Source organism: Dermochelys coriacea, chromosome 7 (assembly GCF_009764565.3).
Source record: "Dermochelys coriacea isolate rDerCor1 chromosome 7, rDerCor1.pri.v4, whole genome shotgun sequence".
Classification (NCBI taxonomy): Eukaryota; Metazoa; Chordata; order Testudines; family Dermochelyidae; genus Dermochelys; species Dermochelys coriacea.
This window is the reverse complement of record NC_050074.1, coordinates 48,819,756-48,846,871: the sequence shown is the minus strand read 5'-3', so window position 1 is coordinate 48,846,871 and position 27,116 is coordinate 48,819,756. Positions and strand designations below refer to the sequence as shown.

General features: G+C 48.3%; 1 long non-coding RNA gene across 1 annotated transcript; it reads right to left on the bottom strand.

Moving 5' to 3' along the window:
- Positions 1-767: 767 nt before the first annotated feature.
- Positions 768-27,116, bottom strand: LOC122460945. Its single transcript, XR_006282589.1, has 3 exons — positions 27,103-27,116; positions 15,910-15,915; positions 768-929 (listed from the first exon to the last, which is right to left on the bottom strand). It is a non-coding gene; the product is annotated as an uncharacterized LOC122460945 (long non-coding RNA).

Here is a 27,116-nt window from a genome sequence, read left to right as displayed (position 1 = left end):
AACTGGAATTTATGAGCATAAATTCGCTCTAGTTGGTATTATTGGAACCTGGTGGGATGATTCCCATGACTGGAATTTTACAATTCATGGTTACAGCCTATTTAGGAAGGATCAAGTGGGCAAAAGGGGTGGGAGAGCAGAATTATGTCAAAAATGGCATGACCTGTTTCTCAGTCGCTGATCACTTAGCAGAAAATGATCTTGAATGCTTATGGATCAATGTCCTTACAGATAAAGCAGAAGATGGGCTATTAGTTGATGTCTGCTACTGTAACAATACAAGCTTTGGTGGAACCCAACTGAGAGTGCTAATTCAGGCACCTGAGCAGTTACACCTAAGGCTGGGGTTCCTTTGCACACCAAGGCAAACCAAACCCGCCAAACAGAAAAGACTTCTGTTTTACCCCACTGGCTACAAGTCACACAAGCAATTCCCTTAGATGCTCCAGTTTCCCAGTATCACCACCAGTGCCACTGGTTATGGAGACAAATAGTTATGAAAACCAATACTCCAGTAAAAGAAAAAAGGTTCTCCGAATCCTTAAGGACCAATCCCCAGACCCAGGTCAATATACAAGTTAGATCTTACCCACAAATTATGCTGTTGCCAATCCTCTAGAATCTAAAGGTTTATTCATAAAAGGAAAAAGATATAGATGAGAGCTAGAATTGGTTAAATGATTTCAATTACATACAATAATGGCAAAGCTCTTAGTTCAGGCTTGTAGCAGTGACACAATAAACTGCAGGCTCAAATCAAGTCTCTGGAGTACATCCACAGCTGGGATGGGTCATTCAATCCTTTGTTCAGAGCTTCAGTTTGTCGCAAAGTCCCTCCAGAGGTCAGAAGCAGGATTGAAGACAAGATGGAGATGAGGCAGCTTCCTTTTATCGTCTCTTCCAGGTGTAAGAACACCTCTTTGTTCTTCCTGTGGAAAATTACAGCAAAATGGAGTTTGGAGTCACATGGGCAAATCACATGTCCATGCATGGTTTCAGAGTAGCAGCCGTGTTAGTCTGTATTCACAAAAAGAAAAAGAGTACTTGTGGCACCTTAGAGACTAATAAAGCTCACGAAAGCTTATGCTCTAATAAATTTGTTAGTCTCTAAGGTGCCACAAGTACTCCTTTTCTTTATGTCCATGCATGACTCAGTTCTTTACAGACAGCAGCCATTGCCCACATGCTATCTTGAACGTTCCCAGGAAGACTTCTTATGTGGATTGGAGTCTCCCAAGGTCCATTGTCCATTAAGTGTTTCTTGCTTGGGCACTTAATTTGCACATTCCTCTCTCAAGAAGCTGATCAAATGCTTTACTAAGGCTACTTCAGAATCAAAACACATTGATATACAAATACATAGCCAATATTCATAATTTCAACTACAAAAATGATATACACACACAGATAGCATAATCATAATTAGCAAATCATAACCTTTCCATAGACACCTTACACAACAACCTTTATACAATATTTGCTGCAAATATATAACTGTGGTTGCAATAATGATCTATACGGTCACAGGTTATATTAATAACGTCACAGCTACAGACCATCAAATCACACTAAGGGACAGAATGACTGCCTTCATGCGCACCTATCTTTAATGTATAGGGGGAAAAGCAGTGTGATCATGGGGGACTTGAATCTTAGTGACACACACTGAAGGGCTCATGCTGCCACTGCTAAAACATCCTTGGGATTTCTAAAAATCTGATCATTTCCTAACTCAAAGTGTTGCATCCAACATGGGGGTATTCTCTATTACACCTCATCTTTACAGATAAAGAGGAACTGATCACAGAATTTAAAGTTAATCATAGAATCATAGAATATCAGGGTTGGAAGGGACCTCAGCAGTACCAATCCCCAACTAAATCATCCCAGCCAAGGCTTTGTCAAGCCTGACCTTAAAACCTCGAAGGAAGGAGATTTCACCACCTCCCTAGGTAACCCATTCCAGTGCTTCACCACCCTCCTAGTGAAAAAGTTTTTCCTAATATCCAACCTAAACCTCCCCCACTGCAACTTGAGACCATTACTCCTTGTTCTGGTAAGGTACAAGTGATCAGGATTTGATAACATTTTAAATGTTCAAAAAGTCCAGACCAGTAACTATAAACTTGGTTCTTTAAAGGGGTCAATTTCAAAAAGCTGAAAGTTGGGAGAATTTAATCAGAAAAATGTCAGTGATAAATGGGAATTGTTTAAAAGCCCCAAAAGCCACAACTGAGGAAGAAGGCTGTATTGATTAAAGAGAGATCTGATTTAGAGGCAAAGTGAAGGCAGCTATACCATATAAAAATAAACATATATAGCAAATGGAAAAAAGAGGAAGTTGATAGTAAGTTAGGAACTGTAGAAAATTGATACGGGAAGCAAAGAGACACAAGGAGAAATCTCTGGTCAGCAGAGTTAAGGACAATAAGAAGGAGGACTTTTTATGTATTTTGATAGACCCAGGCCGGTTGGGTACAACAAAGTAGTAGAAGGCCACTTGGATTAGCAGTTTTCTGTTCCCTGACTGACCAGAGCAGGGGCTACTCCAGGCTAATGAGAACACCTGACTCCAATTAACCTGCAAAGAGTTAAGGTATTCTATTAAGGTAATGTGCACACCTGACTCTAATTAAGGCCCTTCTGATACTATAAAAGGGCTCACTCTAGTCAGGCTGATGAGAGCCAGGGAGAGGAAATATAGCTGGTTAATGAAGGCATCCTCAAGCCATGGGTAAGGGAGTCCTCAGGTAAGGGTGAAGAAGAGAGAAGCAGGAGAGCTGTGGGGAAGTGTTCCAGGGAAATGTAGCAACTCTGACAGTGAAAAGTTGGCTGCTAACAGCTGCCACCATTAGGGTCCCTGGGCTGGAACCCAAGGTAGAGGATGGGCCTGGGTTCTCCCCAAGCTGCTACTACAGAAACACCTCCTGGGAGGGGAAGATAGGCCCTGTCAGACAGGAGGCTAAATTGTTCTGAAATAAGCCCCTAGGGACAACAGACTGCATTTTCCACCAAATGCATCCAATGAAGTGAGCTGTAGCTCACGAAAGCTTATGCTCTAATAAATTTGTTAGTCTCTAAGGTGCCACGGGTACTCCTTTTCTTTTTGCGAATACAGACTAACACGGCTGCTACTCTGAGAGACTGTAGGAGTTCTCTCACCAATCTCCTTGCTGGCTTATGATGAAAAGGGCTCAGTACACTCTAACCCTGGCCCTAGAGAGAGAGAAGGGCTATGTGGAGGGTTGCAGTGAGCCACTGAGGCTAGCATAAACTGCCTAGAAGTGTGGGACCCATGGGGACAAGGTCAGAGCTCTACCACAGTATATTAGTAGTAAAAAGAATCCTAACCATAAGCAATAGTAGAATTATCATATTATAATGCAGAAGAGACAGAAGTCTTCAAATAAATATTTGTTCTGTATTTGGGGGAAACAGATGATAGGATAACACTCTTTCCATTTCACTAGGATATCAGGAGGATATAAAACAGCTACTATAAAGTTAGACATTTTTAATCAGCATTTAAATTAGCAGGTCCAAATACTTTGCATTCAAGAGTTTTAAAATAGATGCCGGAGGAGCTCACTGGACCTTCAATGTTGATTTTCGGTAAGTCTTAGAACACTGGGGAAGATCCAGAAAATGCAAAGAGCAAAATTGTGCTAATATTTAAAGAGTAATTGGGATGACCCAGGTAATTATAGGCCTGTCAGTCTGACATTGTTCCTAGGCAAGATAATGGAACAGCTGATATGAGACTTGATTCCTAAAGAATTAAAGGAGGGCAATATAATTAATGCCAATCAACATGGGTTTATGGAAAATAGATCCTGTCTAACTATCTTTTTTTTTTTTTTTCCAATCAGAGTACAAGTTTGGTTGATAAAGGTAATAGTGTTGGCATAAAATACTTAGGCTTCTATAAGGTGTTCAACTTAGAATCACTGTAAAAGTTTGCAGATGACTCAAATAACAGGTCATCAGATACAGAGTGATCTGGATTGTGTGGGTGCAAGCAAACGGTGTGTGCTTTAATACAGCAAAATGTATATATTTAAGAACATGGGCCATACTTGCAGGACAGGGGACTCTGTCCTGGGAAGCAGGGACTCTGAAAAAGACTTGGGGGTTGTGATGGATAATCAGCTGCACATGAGCTCCGAGTGTGACACTATGGCCAAGAGAGCTAATGTGATCCTGGGACGCATTAACAAGGGAATCTCAGGTAGGAGCAGAGAGATCATTTTACCTCTGTATTTGGCACTGGTGTGTCCTCTGCTGAAATCCTGTGCCAATTCTAGTGCCCAGAATTCAAGAAGGATGTTGATAAATTGGATGGGGGTTCAAAGAAGAGCCATGAGAAAGATTAAAGGATTCAGAAAACCTGTTCTACAGTGATAGACTCAGGGAGCTCAGTCTAGTTAGTTTAACAAAGAGAAGGCTAAGGGTGACTTGATCGCAGTTTATAGCATCCCCATGGGGAACAAATATTGGATAATGAACTTGTCAGTCGAGTGGAGGAAGATCTAACATGATCCAATAGCTGGAAGCTGAAGCTAGACAAATTCAGACTGGAAATAAGGTGTACATTTTTAGCAGGGAGTGTAATTAACCCTTGGAACCATTTACCAAGGTTTGTGGTGGATTCTTCATCACTGGCAACTTTTAAAATCCAAGATTTTTTTTTTAGAAGTACTGGGGGGGGGGGGGCTTGATTTCCTGGTGAACACAGGCCAGAGATCACAATGGTCCCTCCTGGCTTTGGAACCTAGGAATCTGTTAATCCCTGTCTTCCTTTCCCTTCTTCTGGGCTCTGTAGATTTTTAAAACATCTCAACTTCAGAAAAGTGCCAGAGTGGCAAAAGTCCAAAAACAAAGTAACTCTACCACCGTAGAGCTTGTCCAGAGTTGGAGGATATGTCTGGGCCATGACCGGCCGGCTTGTCCCATATTGCTCAGGGAAAGGGAGGTTCTGTCTTAATGGGAATGGCAGCGGCCCACTATGGGAAAGGATGAGAACCAGGGACTTAAAGCAAATAGATTTTATTGACAATTTTACAGAACACTGAGAAAAGCATAAAATGAGACATCTAGACCATGATGTCTAGATCAACACTACAGAAAGCATTAAGAGGCTGGTCCTAAAGGCCAAGGTACAGAAAATACCGCAGCATTCCCTCTATGTACAGCATAGTACCGCAGCATTCCCTCTATGTACAGCATAGTAGAAGCTTGTCAGAGAAAACATGAAACTGACAAATTTATCAGAGGGAGATTCTCCTGGGAGACGGTATCTGACTTACCAGAAATAGCATCTCCCACTGCCATGTGGCAATAGGGTTGCCAATTTCAGTTGGATGTATTCCTGCAAGTTTTTTTCATGACACAATCTTTCATTCCTGGCTTAATCTTTAATTCCTGGAGACTCCAGGACAATTCTGGAGGGTTGGTGACCCTCTGTGGCCATGGCAGCCTTTACACAGGGTAGTTTTGCCCTGGAAATTCAAGAACTGACTCATTTGCCAACATCACCTTCTACCAACAGCCAGGCGGAATTACACCCCTCGAGTTAGCCTGGCTTGAGCGGCATGACTGGGAAGCTACACAGTGATGGGATCCATAGGTGCTGACTCCATGGGTGCTGTGGGGCTCAACCATCCACTGAAAAAAATAAGGGGTGCTCAGCACCCACAAGCCACAGTGGACTTTTAATGTGGTAAGTATTATTAAAGATGTTGGTTTAAGGCAAAGTAACTTCCAATGAACACTTTACAATGGCACCAGTAGGGGGCAGGAGCATGTCCATGGCACACAGTGAAACTGGAAGGCAGAATTATTAGACTACTATACCACCATCGGGACAGATGCGACTGAATTATGTAGCTGTCCTTAATGTGCATCAAGACCAGACCAGGGAACTAGATGTAAGTAAGATGGCTGATAGTTTCATCCAGTAAGCCACAGTGAGATATAACATCTTTCAACGGGGATATTAGTGAAGACAGCTTTTGGGTGAGTGCAATGATTTTAATAAACTGTAATTCATGATCATGTAATTTTCATTTGTTACTATTTGAATAATTAAATTAAGATACCAATGACAGATGCATATTCAATAACTAGAATATGAAAAATGTATAAACATGCTGAAAATACTCTTCCCCCAAACTGGCAGAGTATGCCCCCCTCCCCCTGCTTCAAAAGCATGCACAGGCAAAAACAGAAGTCAGCATCTGTGGGATCAGGGATTAACGAGCTGTGTGAGTCCAGCCATAGCCTGTAGCTGCAGCCTCGTTGCATTACTAGCTTTAGTATAGCAGCACATGAGTTCAGGCCACTCCCCTGAAATCCTAGCAAGCCTGAGTTTAAAACACCATTTAACTCTGACTAGAGGTGTCATGTGTGGACAGAAGCTGGGTTAAGGGCAAAACTCAAGTTATGCCTCCATTTCACACTGCACCCAAGAGAAGGCAGTCCTGTTAAGGACTCACCTGGCTACATTGGAAAGCTGCTACTTCCAGTTGATCTAGCAGCTACTCTAGTCTTAAACACACATGTTGATGTAGGGCTAATGGTGCTAACGAATACCTTCATGGCTCTTCTCAGAGAGGAATGCCCTATGCATGTGCCTTCACTCACAGCAGGGCATGTGGGGGAAACTTACCTCTGTCTGGCCCAAAGCCAATTCGTCCTTTAAGTCCTATATTGATGGCTCTCTGTATAGGAGTAAATTGGTTCACCCCATCTGGTCTCAACCAGACAGGCATCATACGCACCCATTTCTACAAAATCCATCATTTCAGCCATCCCAAATAAGTTGTTAATTAATGATTACAGGCCAGTTTTTCAGATGGTGTAAATCAGCATAGACCTATCCCCATCACTGATTTACCCCCAGCAAACCTTCTGGCCTTTCTACCTTGCAATGTTGCACTGGGGAGAGCCGAGCGCACAGGCTTACCTGGTCCACTATCTGCTGCTACAGGTTCGCTCAGGGTGGGTGTGATGTTGTTGACACAAACTGTGACCGTATAGACCATTGTTGCAACCAATATCCTGTAGTGGCACCAAATCTTGTACAAAGGAGGTCAAGTAAGGTGTCTATAACAAGGTTATGATTTGCTGGTTATGATTTATCTGTATGCATGTATCATTTTTGTATTTAAAGTTATAAGTATTGGCTCTGTACTTTCTGTATTTCAAACTTATGCTATGCTTCTGGGTGACACCCTAGACAATTTGGCATCAGCATTGGCTAGCTTGCTTGATGGTCCATTAAGGACCATCAGCTATACAACTGATCCATTGAGAGAACCCAACCGCAGCCAATGGGAGCTGTGGGGGTGGTGCCTGTGAGTGCAGAGCCCCCTGTCCCCTCCACATAGGAGCTTAATGATCCTTAATACACCTTGTGACTCAGCAAGGCATGCAGGGACATGCCAAGTGATGAGCTGCCAAAATCTTAACAACCAGTTCCCTCCTCACCCCACAAGGGGGTGGTGGCCTGCACTCACCCCTGCTCTATCCAACCCCCCGCATTCCTTGATGCCCCCCAGAACCCCTGCCCCCTCCACCCCCTCCTCTGGTCCCAGAACCAGGCAGGTGGGTCTCGTGGGCCACCATAGTGGGTGCCCACCACACCCCAACCCTAAGAGCCAGAGGGACCTGCCTGGGGGGCAAGGTGGGGAGTCCCAGCAGTGCTTACCAGGGGCGGCTCCCGGGAAGCATCTGGCAGGTCCCTCTGGCTCCTGGGGTGGAGGTAGCGAAGCTTGCGGGGCAGCAGGGGGAGCAGCCACTCCCCCCACTGATCATATCAAAAGGGAAAATTTGGTGGGTGCAGAGCTCCCCTCCCCGCACCTGGCCCCAGCTCACCTCCGCTCCGCCTCCACCTCGTCCCTTAACGCGCTGCACTGCGCCGCCCTGCTCTGCTTCTCTGCCCCATCCCCGGCTTCCTGTGAATCAGCTGTTCACGCAGGAAGCCAGTGAGGGCTGAGAAGCAGGCGGCGACTTCGCGCTCAGGCCCAGGGAGGCGGAGGCAAGCTGGGGCGAGGAACAGTTCCCCTGTGCACCTGCACGCCCCTTCTTCCCCCCCCTCCCCCAGTTACCTGCTGCTGCATGGGCGGCCCTCCTCGACCCCCTTCCCCACCCCTGCTCACCTCCGCCTCCCTGGGTCTGAGCACAAAGCTGCCACCTGCTTCTCAGCCCACCCAGGCTTCCCGCACAAACAGCTGATTCTCAGGAAGCGAGGGTGGGGGGTGGAGAAGCAGAGCGTAAGTCAGGAGTAGAAGCAGAGCGGAGGTGAGCTGGGGCCGGGTGTGGGGTGGGGAGATGCCAGTGGGTGCTTTGCACCCACCAAATTTTCCCCGTGGGTGCTCCAGCCCCAGAGTTAAAGTGCCACTTTTGGCCAATTGTTAAATTTAGAAGTCTTTTTTAGAGCCGGTTGTCCCAGGACAACCGGTTCTAGAAGGGCTTCTAAATTTAACAACCAGTTCCAGCGAACAGCTCCAGCTCACCACTGGACATGCCTATGGACAGAATTCCATGCCATGTGCTGGGTAGCTTGTCTTTGGTACAAAGAAAGCAGAGGCCACATGGCAAGAGACTATAAAAGGCAGCTGCATCTCCTCCATCTTGTCTTCAATCCTGCTTCTGACCTTGCTACAAACAGAAGTTCTGAACAAAGGACTGAATGACCCATCACAGTTGTGGATGTACTCCAGAGATGTGATTTGAACCTGCAGTTTATTCCATCCCTGCTACAAGCCTGAACCAAGAACTTTGCCATTACTGTATGTAATTGATTCTATTTAACGGTTCTAGCTCTCCTCTATATTTCTTTTTACGAATAAACCTTGGACAGTAACTGCCCTGCTCTAAGCAATTTGTCCTTAAATGATACACTCAGAAGTGTCCAACCAAAGGCAGCATCGTTACAGTGGGGCCTCTGCCTCTCATCTGAGGCAGGGTTCACAGGCTTGTAGGTAGCTCTAGGGCTCATAGGAAGGGTCATCACCCTCTGGCTAAGCCACAAAATTCCTCCCTTCCAGGTTTAAATCAAAGTCCACTCATCCACCCCAGGTTTTGGCTGGGCACAGCCCTTCCTACCAGTCTGTCCTGTTGCCTCACAGTCTATAGCCCCTCAGCAGGCAGCCCTCCTCAGCTCTGACCAGTCAATCCAGCCCTTCTTTCCTGCTTAATAGGGGTGGTTTCACCCTTTCACTGTCACAGCTAGTGTTATAGGGAGGAGCCACTCCTCCCCTCTACTAATGGTTACCAGCCCATGGCTCTTAAACAAGGGTGCATCGTTAACTGATGGGGAGCTAGGGAAGGCTGAGTTAATTGGCTTTTTGCAGTGTTGGGAGGAGCTGAGAGCCTTCTGCTCCACCAGGCAGAACTTCATGGACATTTGTGTAACCTGAGGCAAAGCTGTTTGGTGTGAGGCATATTAAAAATCTCCTGATTTTTTTTTTTTTTTCAGTCCCAAGATGTTGGCAGATGGATAGGTAGAAACTCCCACTGGCACAAGGAGAAACATTTTTCTAGCATCGTCTCGTTGTTTTCATTGACACAATGGGCCAAATCCCTAGGGGATGTACATTGGTGCAGCTTCACTGAAGTCAATAGGCCAGATCCCTAGCTAGTGTGAATCAGCCAGGGCCAGATGTCCACTGGTGTCACTCAGGTTTGCTCCAATGGAGTCAACAGGCCAGATCCCCAGCTGCTGTGAATTGGCTACAGCACCACTGGAATCCCACAGGTAATCTCCACTGGAATCAGTGGCATCAGCCTGATTTACACTGGCTGAGCCTGGCCTGTGATTCGTTGCGCTGACTCTAACAGTTTTGGATGGTTTTGTTTCCTACAATCGCTCAGGGCATGTGATGAGTCTGTGACCTTGGAGCAATCACATAGCGTTCTCTCCAGAGACATGTCAGAGTTGCCTAGGGAGGAGAAGACAAAAAAATAACCCATGCTGCTAATAAGAAGAGAAAAAAAAAAATAGAGCAATCAGCTTGGATTAGCTATCCACAGCAACCAGCATTGAAGGGCCAAATCTTCACCTCAGGAGATTGGCCGAAAGAGACCAGATCCCAAGCTGGGATAGATGGATTTAGAATCATAGAATATCAGGATTGGGAAGGGACCTCAGGAGGTCATCTAGTCCAACCCCCTGCTCAAAGCAGGACCAATCCCCAACTAAATCATCCCAGCCAGGGCTTTGTCAAGCCTGACCTTAAAAACTTCTAAGGAGGAAGATTCCACCACCTCCCTAGGTAACACATTCTAGTGTTTTATCACCCTCCTAGTGAAAATTTTTTTCCTAATATCCAATCTAAACCTCCCCCATTGCAACTTGAGACCATTACTCCTCATTCTGTCATCTGCTACCACTGAGAACAGTCTAGATCCATCCTCTTTGGAACCCCCTTTCAGGTAGTTGAAAGCAGCTATCAAATCCCCCCTCATTTTTCTCTTCCGCAGACTAAACAATCCCAGTTCCCTCAGTCTCTCCTCATAAGTCATGTGTTCTAGTTCCCTAATCATTTTTGTTGCCCTCTGCTGGACATTTTCCAATTTTTTCACATCCTTCATGTAGTGTGGGGCGCAAAACTGGACACAGTACTCCAGATGAGGCCTCACCAATGTCGAATACAGGGGGACGATCACATCCCTCGATCTGCTGGCAATGCCCCTACTTATACATCCCAAAATGCCATTGGCCTTCTTGGCAACAACGGCACACTGTTGTCTCATATCCAGCTTCTTGTCCACTGTAAGCCCTAGGTCCTTTTTCTGCAGAACTGCCACCTAGCCATTTGGTCCCTAGTCTATAGCGTAGCATGGGATTCTTCCGTCCTAAGTGCAGGACTCTGTACTTGTCCTTGTTGAACCTCATCAGATTTATTTTGGCCCAATCCTCTAATTTGTCTAGGGCCCTCTGTATCCTATCCCTACCCTCCAGCATATCTACCTCTCCTTCCAGTTTAGTGTCATCTGCAAACTTGCTGAGGGTGCAATCCATACCATCCTCCAGATCATTAATGAAGATATTGAACAAAACCGGCCCCAGGACTGACCCTTGAGGCACTCCACTTGATACCAGCTGGAAACTAGACATGGATCCATTGATCACTACCCATTGAGTCCAACAATCTAGCCAGCTTTCTATCCACCTTATAGTCCATTCATCCAGGCCATACTACTTTAACTTGCTGGCAAGAATACTGTGGGAGACCGTGTCAAAAGCTTTGCTAAAGTCAAGGAACAACACGTCCACTGCTTTCCCCTCATCCACAGAGCCAGTTATCTTGTCATAGAAGGCAATTAGATTAGTCAGGCATGACTTGCCCTTGGTGAATCCATGCTGACTGTTCCTGATCACTTTCCTCTCCTCTAAGTGCTTCAGAATTGATTCCTTGAGGACCTGCTCCATGATTTTTCTAGGGACTGAGGTGAGGCTGACTGGCCTGTAGTTTCCAGGATCCTCTTTCTTCCCTTTTTTAAAGATGGGCACTACATTAGCCTTTTTCCAGTCATCTGGGACCTCCCCTGATTGCCATGAGTTTTCAAAGATAATGGCCAATGGCCCTACAATCACATTCGCCAACTCCTTTAGCACTCTCGGATGCAGCACAGCCGGCCCCATGGACTTGTGCTCATCCAGCTTTTCTAAATAGTCCCGAACCACTTCTTTCTTCACAGAGGGCTGGTCACCTCCTCCCCATGCTGTGCTGCCCAGTGCAGCAGTCTGGGAGTTGACCTTGTTCGTGAAGACAGAGGGGAAAAAAGCATTGAGTACATTTAGCTTTTTCCACATTCTCTGTCACTAGGTTGCCTCCCTCATTTAGTAAGGGGCCCACACTTCCTTGACTTTCTTCTTGTTGCTAACATACCTGAAGGAAACCCTTCTTGTTACTCTTAACATTTCTTGCTAGCTGCAACTCCAAGTGTGATTTGGCCTTCCTGATTTCATTCCTGCATGCCCGAGCAATATTTTTATACTCTTCCCTGGTCATTTGTCCAATCTTCCACTTCTTGTAAGCTGCTTTTTCGTGTTCAAGATCAGCAAGGATTTCACTGTTAAGCCAAGCTGGTCGCCTGCCGTATTTACTATTCTTTCTACACATTGGGATGGTTTGTCCCTGGATTCTTTAAAGTACAGCCAGCTCTCCTGGACTCCTTTCCCCCTCATGTTATTCTCCCAGGGGATCCTGCCCATCAGTTCCCTGAGGTTGTCAAAGTCTGCTTTTCCAGTGTCCATATTCCGCTGCTCTCCTTTCTTCCCTGTGTCAGGATCTTGAACTCGACCATCTCATTGTCACTGCCTCCCAGGTTCCCATCCACTTCTGCTTCCCCGACTACTTCTTCCGTTTGTGAGCAGCAGGTCAAGAAGAGCTCTGCCCCTAGTTGGTTCCTCCAGCACTAGTACCAGGAAATTGTCCCCTACACTTTCCAAAAACTTCCAGGATTGTCTGTGCACCGCTGTATTGCTCTCCCAGCAGATATCAGGGTGATTGAAGTCTCCCATGAGAACCAGAGCCTGTGATCTAGTAACTTCCATTAGTTGCTGGAAGAAAGCCTCATCCCCCTGGTCTGGTGGTCTATAGCAGACTCCCACCACACCATCACCCTTGTTGCTCATGCTTCCAAACTTAATTCAGAGACACTCGGGTTTTTCTGCAGTTTCATACCAGAGCTCTGAGCAGTCATACTGCTCTCTTACATACAATGCAACTCCCCCACCTTTTCTGCCATGCCTGTCCTTCCTGAACAGTTTATATCCATCCATGACAGTACTCCAGTCATGTGAGTTATCCCACCAAGTCTGTGTTATTCCAATCACATCATAATTCCTTGACTATGTCAGGACTTTCAGTTCCCCCTGCTTGTTTCCTAGGCTTCTTGCATTTGTGTATAGGCACTTGAGATAACTTGCTGTTTGTCCTGCTTTCTTAGTATGAGGCAGGAGCCCTCCCCTTTCACGTTCTGCTGCTTGTGCTTCCTCCCGGTATCCCACGTCCCCACTTACCTCAGGCCTTTGGTCTCCTTCCCCCGGGGAACCTAGTTTAAAGTTTTCACTGGAACTAGGCCGTTTACCCAACGACGGTGGCCCATGAGATTTTCCCTGTGGGGGCTGAGATTGGGTGAGGGGAGACTGGTCCCACCAACTGAGCCAGGACAAAGGGAGGTCTATCTACAGTCACCATGAGCCTCTGCTGGCTTTGAATTGTCTCTGCCTGCTTTACTGAACCCACTAGCCCAGCAGGGCCAAACAGTGATGGGAGATGCTGATGCCTCATGTATTGCCTCCTTTCATTTCCTGCTTCTGTAGAGCACAGGGTTGGCTGTTTGGTCTCCCAGGGGGCAGACTTAAGGGTTACAGTAGCATGCCAGGCATGAGGCATTACCTGCACTGTGCTTCTCCTGTTGTGTTATTTTTATTAGTGAACAATGTATCATTAAGGAGTCCGGTGGCACCTTAAAGCCTAATGGATTTATTTGGGCATAAGTTTTTTGTGGGTAAAAAAATGCCTGGAGATGCATTCAGAGGCCTGGAGACTGAAGAAGTGGGTTTTTTACCCATGAAAGCTTATGGCCAAATAAATCCGTTAGTTTTTAAGGTGCTGCCAGACTCTCGTTGTTTTTGTGGATCCAGACTAACATGGCTACCCCTCTGATACTTGAACACATAATTGCTGGAGCTTGCAGGCTTATCTACGCGAACAGTTAAGACTGCAGCAAGCCCGGATATGATTCGATCCCCTCTAGCCTGCCAGGATCTAACTGTCCATATGCACCAGGCTGATGCACCTTAACAGTTCATCAGAGCGCTTTGATCGTGTCCTGTTTGAAACAGGGCTGGCTCAAAGTGCATTAATAGCCTATTAATGCACATCAGCAGGGTCCCCCCTGAACAGTCAGTCCGCTCCCCAGGTTGACACCATTTGAGGGGTGAGGCTCACCTCTCTCTCCCTTCCCCCATTCTTGGGTGTCAAATCCTTTAGCCCTGAGAGCCAAAGGGGCTGTTTTTCCCCAGCTTGCCCAGGCTGTGTCACATGGAGCTGAATTAATCCATCACATGAGGGACAGAATAATGAAATTTACCGTCTCACCCTGCTCCCTGACACAAGCCTGGAACAGACTGTCACAACACTCCCTAGCGTTACCTAGGGAGGTGGTAGAATCTCCTTCCTTAGAGGTTTTTAAGGTCAGGCTTGACAAAGCCCTGGCTGGGATGATTTAACTGGGACTTGGTCCTGCTTTGAGCAGGGGGTTGGACTAGATGACCTTCTGGGGTCCCTTCCAACCCTGATATTCTATGATTCTATGAACACGGCCATTCAGGGCATCTCACAAAGTGGGGTAAGATGGTTATGTGTGTAAGCACAGGGAGGTTGGCGCAGAGCTCAGGGCTAGGGCAGAGGGTTGGGGTGTGAGGGCTCTGGCTGGGACTGGGGATAAGGTGTTTGGGGTGTTGGAGGGGCTAGGGTTGAGGGTGTGGGGGGGGGGTGAAAGCTCTGGCTGGGGGTGTGGGCTCTGGGGTGGGGCAGGGCTGGGGATGAACTTGGGGTGCAGGCAGGCTGCTCCGGGACAGGGGCCAGAGAGGAGGACTCCCCCCAGCCCTTTCTCTGCCAGCAGTAGTGAGCTCTGGGGGAGGAACCCCCCTTTCCCGCACCCCCAGCAGCACACTCACCCCCACCAGCATACTCACCCCCACCACTGTCACTGCATGTGCTCCTCAGGCCCCTCTCAGGTCCATGAATCTCCCTCACCTCCCCCACAGGGGGGTGCTGTGTGCACCTCCTCCCCTGTGGTTGCCCCTGACTGTAGCCTCACTGGAGGTGAGGGATGGGGTGCCTCCTTGCCCAGCATGGGGCAGGAGCGGTGACTGCTGGTGGAGGGTCCCGCCGGAAAAGGGAAGGGTCTGAGGTGGAAGGGTAGGCTCAGTCAGTGTGCCCTGACAGGGGAGATGGGGGGCACTTGGACCCTGCGGCAGCAGTTGCTGCAGGGAGGCAGCATGGAGCTGCACAGAAGAGGCAGAGGCAGGGACTCTCTGCTCCAGGGCCCGGGGAAGCGCATGGGGGGCCGGGCGCAGCAAGAGGGGACCGGGGGAGGCGTGGGGGGGGGCAGCAGGTGGGGACACCCGGCCCCAAATATTGGTGGAGCTGGGCCCCTGGGCTCTGAATATTGCTGGTACTAAGGTACCACGTGGAGATATAACTCGCTGCCCTTGGGCACTGAGAATGGGGTTTGAACCCCGGACCTATGCCCCTAAAAGCATGAGCGACAGGAACAGCTCCGATAGCTGGCAGCTGTAGTAGACTCTTATCATCTTCCATGGATCAGCCTCTAGAGCAGGAGAAAAGACCTGCACTGGAGGAGCTACCCTTGCAACCACTGTGTCTGCTTCCTTTTAGGACACTGATGGGTGTTGCCTGGGGATAGGGGAGGGGCTCTGCAAAGTCGTAAGCCAGGAGCTGACTCCAGGAAGGGTGAGAGAGGACACGTGTTCCCGCTTGTGCTATTTGCATGTGACCCATGGGGCCTGGTGATGCCATCCTGTCCTCCCAGTGTGATGCAATCAGATGGCTCCCCATGCAGAGACACTGCATGACCACCTCTGAAACACACTGGGGAGAGGGAGCAATGCTAGCCCTTGGAGGGCCCCCAGTGAAGATAGGATCCTCGCCAGGACAGGTCATACACCAAACTGGACCTGCAGCCAAATGCCCGGCCGGGATGCCAGGTCCCAGATATGACCCGCAGATATGGCTAGTTAATGTTTAGACAATGGAGCTGGAGCATGGGCAGACGGGGAGTGCAGGAAAGGAGGAGACCTTGTGACTGAACAAGCTGCCCCTGCGCAAGAGCCTTGGCTATGTAATTTTCCAGATTCTCCCAGACCAGGTGCTGGGGGGTGGGGAGGACAGACGCCAGAGCAGACTGGCTCTGGAGGAGTCCCGAGAGCAGCACGTGCTGCCAACCTCAGCTGGAGGGGAGTCTGCCAGGGGGCTGCAGATGGCTGGGGGAGCCAGGGCTGTGTGTGCACCAGAGGGGAAAAACGTCAGAGCCCATGCCATGCGCTCGCTGCCCCCGTGCAGTCTGCAGGCTGGCTCTGCATGCCCAAGCCGATAGACTGTGCATCATACATGTGCCCAGTGGGGGTTGTCTTCACAGAGAGATGGCAGATCAGGGCCAGAGAGAGCGGGGCTTGGTCCCAAGCAAAACCTCCTGAAGGGTCTGCTCATAGACAGTTCTGCTGGGTTGATGCCTGGGGACTGGGAAGTGATTTACGGGAATATGCAGACATTAACCTTTCTGCTAAATGCAATGGCAGAGGAGAAGGATGGTCTAGTGGCTAAGACATTGGACTGAGAATGTGAGTTCACTCCCTTTCACAGCCTCCCTTCGGGCCAGTCCCTGTGCCTCAGTTCCCATCTGTAAAATGGGGCTAATAATCTTGTCCTTCATCTGTCCTGTCTTATTCATTATTAAGCCCTTGGTCTCTTTCCACACATTTTCAGCCCCTGGTGCAATGGGGCCCTGATCTCAGCTGATGAGTAATGCTCAGCATTCCCACGGTGACAATGTTTTCCTCCTGGTGAGAGTGGGGAATCACTCTGGTCAGTTGAGATGCTTTAAAAGTTTCCTTTGAGATTCAAGAGCTTCTCTGAGCACCAGCAGAGAAGGGAAAAGAAGGCCGGGACAGCTAAGAACCCTGCTGCACTTTTAAGCTGGAGATCAGTGCAACTTTGTGTGTACAATTATGTGGCATTGTAGTGACTCCATGCAGCAGATGCAGTTATTATAGCAATTGCATGCACATGGGGGTCAGGACCAGAACCATGGTGCTTTGGCTCCTACAACACAGGCCTCTCTGAGCTAAAGGAAACCTCTAACTGTTTGAGGTAACGGCAGTTCTTTTATCTCTCTGGCCAACCTTTGAGGGGCGCCATGATCCCCGCATATGACCCTTTATCGTCTACAACAAGTGAAAGGAGGTAGGGAGATGGCCCTGTGACTTGGGATCAATACATGAGTGTATCAAGTGGATCTGCAACCATGATTTGAGGACTTCAGTAGCTCAGACATAGGTGAGAGGTTTATTGCAGGAGTGGGTGGGTGAGATTCTGTGGCCTGCAATGTGCAGGAGGTCAGACTAGATGATCATAATGGTCCCTTCTGACCTTAATATCTATGAGTCTATACAGGGCAGTGGCTCTCAGCCTTTTCCATACCAGGGACCTCCTCCCATTAGAAGAGAGGCAGGGTGGGCACAGTTCCTTGACATCTGTGTGTGACCCCCCCATTGAGAACTCAGGTAATAGAAGACTATCCAGAGGTTATCCAGACTATCCCTTGGGTTACTCCAATAGGGAGCGCCAATGGGGAACAATTACAGAAGGAGCATTGAGCACCGGCTAGGGCCCTGGACTAGAATTCAAGGAAAACTATTCTTAGCTCTGACCTCAGGCAAGTCCTTCAGCCTCTCCACTGTCTGTCTGTCTTGTCTGCTTACACTGTGAGCTGTTCGGTGCAGCACCACCAGTCACTACAGGTCTGTGCCTCATCTAATACAGCAGGGAGATGATCTCACTGGTAGCCCTCGAGGAGCTACTGAAATGTCACTAAAGCTACTCTCCTGTGCCCATCCAAGGAAATCTGCATTTGCAATGATGGGCGTGCTGCATACTCCACTTTACAGTTGGACAGCATCAGCGCTGCCTTGAGTCTCCCCTCCCTGCCTATTGCCAGGTGGAAATTGGCCTCCATTTCCTTTTTATTTTTAACGGTGTCTGAGCAGCTCAGCAGGGTATGCCCAGGACTCTAGCAGGGTCTCTCGCTCTTAGGCTGCCCTTTCATACGTCAGCTTTTGGGATTTTTTTATATCCTTGTTGCCCATCCTTGTACCAGTGAGGCAGGTCAGGGCTCTTCTCCTTGTAATCTTAGGGTTTGTTTTGTTTTTAATGAAGAATGGGCACAGTCCTTTTACCCTGAACACAGGAGCAACGCACAACAGCAATGTCCTTGCTCAGAAATCCCCATGTCGGCCTCTCCAGCGAGCTCTGGACCCAAGAAGCTCTATCTCTGCTTCCTCCCAAGATCACACTCACAGCTCCTTCTCCTGACTTCCAATCTCCAGCATGCACAGCCTGCAACTAACCTCCTAGCCCCTGCAACCAAAGGAACACAGGACTCAGCTTTGACCTGCCTGCTTTGGGGAATCACCCTCAGAATCTGCAGCTGCTTTTACTACATAAAAGGGTTTGATAGCGCCTTGCCTTCTGTTGAGCCTAAAAGACAGTGCCTGGCAAAGCTATTGGCTTTAAAGAGGTCTGTGATTATTTTCGGACCCAAACCCCTTCACTGAGGGCAGCCGCTAGCACCTTGCAGCGTGACATTATTCATTTTCAGCCTGTGCTGGGGTGATGGTCTCCTCTCAAAGAATCATTCAATAGCAGATGCATGTAAGAGTCATACTTGCACACAGAAGGTATCTATGGAGAACATGGGAAATTTCAGTATTATTTTATGAAAACTGTGGGACTCACTTTACCTGCTTGCTGTTGCATTGCTACCTACTTGGTTTCAAGGAGTTAACTTCTTTCCAGAGACACTTCTTGTGCTACGGAGACAGGGAGTGGCACCTCAGTGTCTGCCTATGAAAGTTAAAAGACCATCAGTCACTGACTAGGTCTGGCCCTAGTAGACCCATGGGAAGAACCCAGCTTGTCTGCAGAAGGAGTAGGATTTGAAGATATGAAAAATCCCAAAAGGGGGAACGATGCTTAAAAACTCTGACACTGAGAGACTCGGGACAAAAGCATGAGCGAGATGGAACTGTGTGACTGCTAGATTAGCTGTAGCTGTCTGTGGGGGTCAGATTTTGAGAGGGACTTCCTGTTCCGAGGAAAAGCCATGAGCTGAAGGAGTGAGTGGACATGGAACCCTGAATGGACCTTGATCCAAATCCCAAAGAAGGCTCACAAGTGGTGAGGAAACTGAGGTAGGGATGGCATACACAGATGCTTACTGTTTTGCCTAGATCTGTAGATCTCTTGTGCAGTCTAAAGTAAAGAGCAATTGTTTTAGAAATCCCTTTGCAAAGTCTGTACGTTATTTTCTTCAACTGTCATGTGTCCCTGAAAGGTTAAGCTATAAACTGACTGGTCACCTGGATAGAGCTCAGTGAATAGACATGCTTAAACTACTGGGGGCTCAGCACTGGTCCTGTGCAGCTGGACTGAGGGTCCCACTTTTGAAAGGAGTATCAGAGAGTCCATGCCCAGGAGTGAGCCTAAAGGCCAAAGAAAGAGAGTGCCTAGAGCTTACCTAGAAGAGGAGCTAAAATCACATAGATTCAATGTTGGCATCATAGAATCATAGAAGATGAGGGTTGGAAGAGACCTCAGGAGGACATCTAGTCCAACCCCCTGCTCAAAGCAGGGCCAATCCCCAACTAAATCATCCCAGCCAGGGCTTTGTCAAGCCTGACCTTAAAAACCTCTAAGGATGGAGATTCCACCACCTCCCTAGGTAACGCATTCCACTGCTTCACCACCCTCCTGGTGAAATAGTGTTTCCTAATATCCAACCTAGACCTCCTCCACTGCAACTTGAGGTCATTGCTCCTTGTTCTGTCATCTGCCACCACTGAAAACAGCCTAGCTCCATCCTCTTTGGAACCCCCCTTCAGGTAGCTGAAGGCTGCTATCAAATCCCCCCTCACTCTTCTCTTGTGCAGACTAAATAAGCCCAGTTCCCTCAGCCTCTCTTCGTAAGTCATGTGCCCCAGCCCCCTAATCATCTTCGTTGCCCTTCACTGGACTCTCTCCAATTTGTTCACATTCGTTCTGGGGGGGGGCCCTAAACTGGATGCAATACTCCAGATGTGGCCTCACCAGTGCCGAATAGAGGGGAATAATCACGTCCCTCGATCTGCTGGCAATGCCTCTACTAATGCAGCCCAATATGCTGTTAGCCTTCTTGGCAACAAGGACACACTGTTGACTCATATCCAGCTTCTCGTTCACTGTAATCCTCAGGTCTTTTTTTTTTGCAGAACTGCCACTTAGCCAGTCGGTCCCCAGCCTATAGCAGTGCATGGGATTCTTCCGTCCTAAGTGCAGAAGTCTGCACTTGTCCTTGTTGAACCTCATCAGATTTCTTTTAGCCCAATCGTCCAATTTGTCTAGCTCACTCTGGATCCTCTCCCTACCTTCCAGTGTATCTACCTCTCCCCACAGCTTAGTGTCATACACAAAGTTGCTGAGAGTGCAAGACTATCCCATCATCCAGATTATTAATCAAGATGTTGAACAAGACTGGCCCCAGGACCGACCCTTGGGGCACTCCGCTTGATACCAGCTGCCAACTAGACATCTAGCCATTGATCACTACCCGCTGAGCCCGACAATCTAGCCAGCTTTCTGTCCACCTTATAGTCCATTCATCCAATCCATACTTTTTTAACTTGCTGGCAAGAATACCGCAGAAGATAGTACCAAAAGCTTCCCTAAAGTCAAGATATATCATGTCCACTGCTTTCCCCATATCCACAAAGCCACTTATCTCCTCATAGAAGGCAATCAGGTTGATCTTGGTCATGACTTGCCCTTGGTGAATTCATGTTGACTGTTCCTGACGACCTTACTCTCCTCCAAGTGCTTCAGAATGGTTTCCTTGAGGACCTGCTCCATGATTTTTCCAGGGACTGAGGTGAAGCTGATTGGCCTGTAGTTCCCTGGATCCTCCTCTCTCCCTTTTTTAAAGATGGGCACTACATTAGCCTTTCTCCATTTGTCCGGGACCTCCCCCGATCGCCACGAGTTTTCAAAGATAATGGCCAATGGCTCTGCAGTCACATCCACTAACTTCCTCAGCACCCTCGGATGCATTAGGTCCGGCCCCAGGGACTTGTGCATGTCCAGCTTTTCTAAATAGTCCTTAATCTGTTCTTTCACCACTGAGGGCTGCTCACCTCCTCCCCATGCTGTGCTGCCTGTGCAGCAATCTGGGAGCTGACCTTGTCTGTAAAGACCGAGGCAAAAAAAGCCTTGAGTACTTTGGCTTTTTCCGCAACATCGGTCAATAGGTTGCCGCCCCCATTCGTTAAGGGTCCCACACTTTCCCTGACCTTTTTCTTGTTGCTAACATACCTGTAGAAACCCTCCCTTCTTGTTACCCTTCACACCTGTCCAAACACAGCAGCCTGACGAGTCTCCAGCAGGGGAGCTCAATCAGGGCTGTGAAGGAAATGAGCTTTGCATTTAGTTCTGAGCACTTTGAGGCCCATGAGCTCTTCTCCCTTGTTGCAGTGAGTTTCACAGTCTGGGTCCAGCTCCTGGGAAAGTTCTGTAGTTGTCAGCCTGCCCTAGTGGCTGGCAATCTCCTCACCCAGGTGGAATGTAGCCATCCGGAGACCTATGGCTACATAGGGGGGCAGCATCTCTCTGTTAGATAATACCAATCCCATGGAGGGGCCTGACTATAGGGAGAGCTGTCATTTCATCTGCCTAGCTCAATGTCATAGGCCATGCCTGCCAGTAGCACCGTCCGCTGACCAGGAAAGGCCCTGCAGGCACACTTCCCTCCACACCTTCTACTGGGGTTCAAAGACTCTAACCACTATTTCCCTTCTCCAGAAGCCTAATTCACTGAGCTCATACAGCTTCCGCAAAAGGCTCTACTTTAGGCCCAGGGGTCCTAACACCCTTCTTGGGGCTTGGGTGTCCCTCCTTGGTGCATGAGGCCCACAGCTCCCCTTGCTGGGCTGTGCTCACTACCCCAGGCCAGCTGCAGCTTCCAACCAGATCCTTCTTCAGCTGCTCCTTGTCTCCAACCTGCCTCCAACCTCAGCAGGCAGCCTTCTCCAGCTGGTGTCTCTCTGATCTGAGGGAAGCTGCAGAATATATACAGGCCTCTTCTCCTAGCTCATTCCCAAATTGTTGGGTGAGGGGGGAGCCTTGCCCTGCTCACTCTACAAATCTTCTGGTCCCAAACCTTTGAAAAAACAATAACAGACTTTCTCCCAAGCACAACTTATTCCCAGGACTGCTTCCTCTCCACCAATATTGCTTAGCTTTTTTGCCTATATCAAAACCTCCCAAAATCTTAAAGGGCTATACCATGTGACTGGGGTGAGCTGTCCGGTAGGCTCCGCTATCCTTAGCGAGGTAGACTTCCCCATCATACTACATTACACATAGGCTTGGAAGAATTCAGTTTTTTAAAAAAATTTCACTTGATAATATCAATGTTTATTTGTAAACATTTTTTTCAGATTTGTATCTATTTCCGTTTTCACAGTTGCTCAAAATTACAGGTTTTAAACATTTTTAAATTTTATTTTCATCAATTTAAATTTTCAGTGACAGGAAATTATGGGGGTCAGATGACAGCGGAGTCAGACAATAATTAGTTACTGACAATAGATTCTGAGATTCAGAAAGATAAAGCTTTTTAACCATTAAAACACAAATTGTCACTTCCCATGTCACAATAGATAAAGTAAATATCCTTAAATCAAACTTGAAATCATTCTTAAGCACTGTTTTTCTTACTTTGCCTATTGGTAAATTTCTGTTATTATCAATGGAAATATTTTTTGATTGTTTGTGTGTGTGTACCATGAAATTGAAGTTTACTGATATTTATTAATAAAAATCAGATCCTTTCAAACCTATAGAATCTATGGATCTGAACTAGATCAGTAGCTACCACATCCATCTACGCCCCCCACCCCCCCAAGGCGTCTATACTGTGCTCCTCTCTGCAGTACACTGTCCATCTGGGCATCCTGCATGCCATAGAGCTTCTGCAATGTGTGTGCAGAGCTTGCTACTGTCTAGCTCCATTCTGTAGCCACATGATTGACTTTCTTATAGTCCAGCTCTACTAGAGAAGGATCCCGATCAAACTCCCAGCTCTGACCCAGATTTTGGGGAGATTCAGGTCTAGATCAGAGTGTCAGGGCTCTCTCGCTCACGCTTTGTGAGTAAGAGCCATTGTACCCAGGCTATTCAATCTGCCTCTCCAGGGTTGGGCTCTGGTGCACCTTATGGCCAGAATTACACAGCGGCATCGCCTCCCTGTGGGAACAGCTCAGCTCCAGCCCATGGTGGTACTGCGCGTCCTGTGATCTGCCTTCACATGCCGCATCCTCCAGCTGGGGTGACTGGCAGTCCTGGGAGCAGAACGGGGCATAGAAACTGAGCTGTCAGGATCCAATCACAGGGTGGAGGGAGGACAAAGCATCTAATATGCCTCCCAAGTCAAATGAATTAAACAGGAAAGACACAAAAGGAAGTGAGTGACTGGCATGAGGCGGAGAAGGGCCAGAATTTCATCCCAGGAGAGGGGAGGCCTCTGAGCTCTGAGGACACATACAACTCGGGCAGTTGCAGGGCAACTATCCCTGCCACCAATTTGCCTCTGAGCGGGAGCGGACACTCAGGATCCGCAGCACAGCCGGGCCAGGAGCTACTCACCAATGAGCCACACCGGCAGCTTTTGTGATATGGAGACCGACATGGCAAGGTCACCATCTCAGCACACACTTGCCACCAAACAACCAGTCGGGGGGGTGGGGATGCTTGAGGCAGCTAGTTTTGCTGGGTTGGAGTCAAACCAGTGACCTCCAATGGAAGTGGGAGGCTGGGCTTGCCAGTCCATTGAAGCCACCCAGTCCCCCAAGGGAGGTGATCTATTTCCTTTAGCCAGGCAGTGTTAGTGTCTCCTGCCCAATGCTTCCAGAGGTTTCTGTAAACCTTGCTTCCGAGTACTTAGTCTCACTCAGGTTGGGTGCATACAAGTGTCTGGGTGAAACTTAATGACAGGAGGTCAGATGAGATGATCTGATGGTCCCTTTTGGACTATGAAACTATGAAAGCTCAGCATGTTTCCTACTCCAGCCAAAAGTGGGGTTGGGGTCCCTTTGAGGCCATCTGCTAGACCCTACAGTGCACCCTGGGGCCAGGACTGAACTGATGGGGGGTGGGGGGTGATCTTTCCTGCTCGGGTCAGTCCTCGCAGTGTATATCAACATAGGCCAGACTTGTCTTCCTCTCTAGGACCCTTTCCAAGCAGTTGTGCAAGCAAAGCCGTGGGGGGATCAGTCAGAATGTCCTTTGTCATCTGATTTGGTAACACACTTTGCACTAGAGAGAAACAACTGTGATCCAGCAAACTGTTATACCTGGGAACACAGCGCGTCACGAGGGTCTGCTCTGACATCCGGCCCTCAAGCTGGGACACACACGCATACGCATTCCGAGCAGGCAGGGTGGCAGAAGAATAGAGCAGCGGCCATCCACATCCCAGTTCCCCCTTATCAGAGTGAGTGTCCCCTACCCTGCCACCATACATTGTGAAAGCCCCCCGTCATTGGTAACTGATCAATGGGAAGCTGCAGGACTCTGCCCCCTTCCCTCCCCTAAGAACTTGGTAGCAATTGGCTACCAATCCGCTAGCAGGGGACACTGTCCTTGATCCAGACGGGCTGTTCATCTCAACCTGTTAAGTAAATAGATATTTTAAAAAATAATCAACAGCTAAAACGAGGAAAATAGTCTGGACTGAAACATGACAGGTCCATGCCCGGGACAAAATTCGGCTCCCAGCTACACCCATGTCAAGCTGAAGGCTTTCCACTGACCGTGTTGGAGTTACTCTGGATTACCAAAGTGCAAATTAGGCCAGAGCCCATGAGGTATAGAATAATAATCCCTAGCTGTTATCATCAGGAGATCCCAAAGCACTTTAACAAGGAAGTCAGTATTTTGATCGCCATTTTACAGATGGAGAAACTGAGGCCCAGGGAGACTTGTTTGAGGTCACACAAGAAATCTGTGGCAGAGTAGGGAATTGAATGCAGGTCTCCCACAACTCAGGCTACAGCCCTAACCGCTAGGCTATTCTTCCTGACTCACTCTCTACTATTCACTTAATCAGGTTGCTGCTCTTTTCAGGATCCATTTACATTGGAAAAAAGCCACATGACAGCGAGTCTCAGATCCCTGGTCAACTGACTTGGGCTCGTGGGGCTCATGCTATGGGGCTAAAAATAGCAGTGTAGACATTCCTGCTGTGGTCAGCTCTAAAGCCCATGTGCCATGGAGTTTTTTCTATAACGTAGCTGTACCTTCAGACTCCCTGCCAATGTTTCCAGATCTCTCTGGTTCTGAGGTGCCTAGAACTGAATGCCAAATTCAGAATGCCATCACCAGGACAGTGCTGAAATGTACTGACTGGGGCTAGCATTTCCCAGGCATGCACCCTGGACATGTAACTCTCTTGCTTAGCTAAAAGCTACCAATGAACCCTAGAGCCCTTGAGAAAGGAGCACGGAGCCTACAAACATGTGGCATATGTTAGTCATGTTGCTTTAAAGCATGACCGGAAGGCATTCAGCTACTATGAGGTTGGGCGCAGTATAAGAACCAACAGAGAACAGAATAGGATACACTATTGACAGAAAGAAAAGGAGTACTTGTGGCACCTTAGAGACTAACAAATTTATTAGAGCATAAGCTTTCGTGAGCTACAGCTCACTTCATCGGATGCATTTGGTGCTATTGACAGAGAAGGACTCAAGCTGCTCCAGCTCCCAGTGTCTCTCCCTCCAGAACTTTGAGGATTTTGGATCTTGGGGTTGGTTGTGCCCAATTCAGAGGTCAAATTGCACCCTTCACAGCTCTGTTTTGAGCTAAAAAAGTTTGAGGGTTCTTGCATTTAGGGTCAGACCTGTCCCAGCAATGGGGGGGGAGGAGAGGTGGGAGAAAGGTGATGGTATTGGGAGGACAGGCCAATGACAAGCAGTGTGAGGGAGAGCAGCTAACTGAATCAAGGACTGTGATACAATGGGGGGACACATTCAAAAGCACCGGAGTGATTTAGGAACTTCAGTCCAAGTCTCAGCAGTGACCTAACGCCTAGGAGCTAAGTCCCATGCCCCCAAGGACCTGCGGCACAGATCCTCAGAGGTATTTAGACACCTAATTCCCTTTGATTTTAATAGATGTTAGGTGCCTAAATACCTTTGAGGATGTGGGTGCAGCTGACTTTTGAAAATGGCACTTGGGGTCCTAAATCACTGAGACGATTTTTAAAATGTTCCCAATCTTTACAGGACAAAATGATCCCCAACTCCTTCACTGAGCACAACCTCCCCCGCCCTGCCCTGCCCTGCCCCCCCACCTGCGCCGCACCGCACCACATGCATCCCCTCGAGAAAAGCTGGAGCAGGCAGACCTGGCTTCATGCGCCGAAGGTGGAGTGAGATGGGCTTATGGAAAGACCATCTTCCAGAGTCAAACCCCACGCCCTGAGGATACCAGGCCCCAAGGCCCAGATGTATAAATGAGGAGCTGTTGGCTCAAGCAGTCAGGACCAGGGCCCTGTAGTGCCAGGTGCAGTACAGACACATTGGTCCAGGCTGATCTGAAGAGCAGAGACTGGCAACCAGGCCCAAACCTGACGGGACCCAGCTACTCGTGTCTAGGGTTGCCAACTGTGACTGAAGATATTCCGGGAGATTTTTTTCCCCCAACATGACATAATGTAATTTTCTTAAAATATCCTCCCTGATTGCTTTCAATAGTCATCAGGAGATCAATGCTGATTCCGGGAGACTCCAGGCCAATCCTGGAGAGTTAGCAACCCTACAAGTGTCAGGTTCGGGTCAGGTCTGAAAAAAACCTGTCCCTCTTGTGCTCAGATTGGGTCTGAGCAGACCTCTCCCAAAGAGACTAGATTAGCCAGCCCCATCGCACTGCTCAGAACCAGCCTCTTGACCTTCACTCCTAGAAGGCCTGGCAGCCAGAGCATCCCCTGGAGCTTCCTGAGCCAAACCCTGCTCAGCAACAGGGCAGCTGCCTTCTGCCCCACCTCGGAGGGTCCCCCCAGAGAGTATATCCCAGCAACCTTGGCTGGAGGACACAAGGCTCAGGGAGCAGCTGGGAAAGGACTGGACACCGACTCTGAGATATGGCCTGGGGCAAACGTTGGGGGGCTGCTCAACAAGAGCCTGGCATTGCTTTGAGGGACAACTTTTTGGAAGTGTGTGGCCTTTCTCTGATGGCCACAGTTGGGGGAGACCCCTCTCCAGGATC